The sequence below is a fragment of the Vespa velutina genome, chromosome 3, assembly GCF_912470025.1.
Source record: "Vespa velutina chromosome 3, iVesVel2.1, whole genome shotgun sequence".
In the NCBI taxonomy this organism is placed as follows: domain Eukaryota; kingdom Metazoa; phylum Arthropoda; class Insecta; order Hymenoptera; family Vespidae; genus Vespa; species Vespa velutina.
The window spans coordinates 9427267-9429766 of NC_062190.1; positions in this window are offsets into that span (position 1 = coordinate 9427267).

Here is a 2500-nt window from a genome sequence, read left to right on the forward strand (position 1 = left end):
AAAATTTGTATCACCTTGCCGCAAAGATTCGAATAGTTTCAATTAGATACAGAAGCGAAGGAGTTCCAGTATATACCAGTTTCTCCGATCGGCAAAGGTACAAGTTCCTCCAATAAACTGAGAGAGGAGGAAGAGGAAGAAGAGGGGTGGGCGCCGCGAGGAGGGCAATCGGTCACTGATTCGGTAAGATCCATAAGGAGCGTGCATAGCGAGGAGCATTAATGACTCGACAAGCATTCCTTGCCCAGATGGTCCTCTCTCTCTCTCTCTCTCTCTCTCTCTCTCTCTCTCTCTTTCTCTCTCATTCCTTCACTCGTTCAGGCTTTGCACGTGTGCGTTCGTGTCCGCGTCGCCTTCTCTTCTCTCTCTCTCTCTCTCTCTCTCTCTCTCTCTCTCTCTCTCTCTCTCTCTCTCTCTTCTTCTTCTTCATCTCGTCTCTCACCCTCTCTCCAGAAGTCTCGCGCGATCGCGTTGGGTGGTCTCTCTACTTTTACCGACGTTAGTCCCATATAGCCGAGAAACGTGCATAACACACACAAATACACACACATGGCACACGCACGCATACATACAAAATCTCTCTCTCTCTCTCTCTCTCTCTCTCTGTCTCTCTCTCTGTCTCTCTCTCTCTGTCTCTCTCTCTCTCTTTCTCTCTCTCGTTCTTTCTTTTTCTTATAAGGGTCCCGAACACGGTAAAGAGAGAAAGGGAGAGAGAGAAAGGGAGAGAGAGAGAGAGAGAGAGATCGAAAGAGAACCTTCATGCCCTTCCACCTTGAATAGATTCTCGCGAAGGAAAGAAAAGTCTCCTCTATCGAAAAGTCTCTCCATTCTCTCCTACGATCATACGATATATACACACACACACATACACATATACATACATACATATATACATACATACATACATATACACGTATATATAAAATAAAATAGAAAATATTAAAAGGAAATAAAAAAAAAAAAAGAGTAGTCGTTCATACTGGATCGAAAAATATTTATATATTCGTTGCGTTATCATTAGATTCGATAAATAGAACGAGTTGAAAAAAAGAAAAAAAAAAAAAAAAGGAAGAAGAAGAAAAAGAAAACAGGAAGGAATGAAAAAAAAAGAAAAAAAGAAAAAAAGAAAAAAAGGAAATATAAATACTTACACGTTCTATCGATAATTACGAACCGTAGGTTATTATTCTATGAGTGATAAGAGGAAACGTATGTAAGTAAATAAATATTTATACTCGAAGTGATATTCTCTGATGAAATTGATTCGTTCGTCTTTCACCGGAAGAGAGAGTGGTAAAATCCACAACGATTTAAAGACACCGACTTGAGATTAGAGATCCGCCCACTAACCATGAACCATACAACCAGGCATATATTATAAATATGTATATACATATAATACATATAATACATACATGCAAATATGAATCGGTGAACACGCACGTGTTATATATACAAATAAAAATTGTTTATTATCGTATGTATACATGTAGATATTACCTGTGGATTGGTACGCAGACACTCCTACGTTTTGTAACGCATCGTTACGCGATATTGCAAGAGAGGAGCGTGCAGCGAGTCCAATCGCTTCTCCGAGCCGATCTTCGAGAATACATTACGAGCATGGTTGTGCGCGCGCGTTAACTTTATATATATATATATATATATATATATATATATATATATATACATATATATAGATTTGTGTGTATGTATATACATACATAAATGTATATAAATAAATATATATATATATATATATATATATATATATGTATAGATATACCTATGTATGTACGTATGTATGTATATATGCATATATGTATGTACGTATAGTATCTACGTAAATGACCCTTGTACCTTGTACGTGCCCAACATGCCGAAGGAGAGATCCCCCTTTCGCTACCGAATCCAATCGTTTCATTAGAAGACTCGCGCGCTGTCGCTACGAAAACTTTCCCGTTGGAATGTCTTCCTGCCGATTCGTTACGACCGATTCGACGCACCTTTTTTTATTCTTCCTCATTTTTTCTTTTTTCTTATGTTTCTTTTCTTTTTTACTCTTTTGGTTATTTTTTATTTCTCCCTTTTTTTCCTCCCCCTTCTTCTTCTTCTTCTTCTTCTTCTTCTCTTCTTCTTCTTCTTTTTTCCTCTTCTTCATTTCTTTCTTTTTTTTTCTATTTCTTCTCCTCTATTTCTTCTTTCCACGTTTCTCTTTTTCCTCTTTCCCTTCTTCTTCTCACCCTTTTCTTTCTTTTCTTTTCTTTTCCTCATCTTTTTCACTCTATTCCTCCTCGCTTATAGATATCCTATATTCCCATATAAGAGAGAGAGAGAGAGAGAGAGAGAGAGGGACTGATATTCAATTCGTTCGTATGAAAATTGTCATGGAAATTTTTCCATGTTTTCTCGACGACATTAAATGTTTTATTTTCTTTTTTCTTTTTCTTTATATTCTCTTATACAATTACACACGTATGTAATAATGTAATAAAGATGT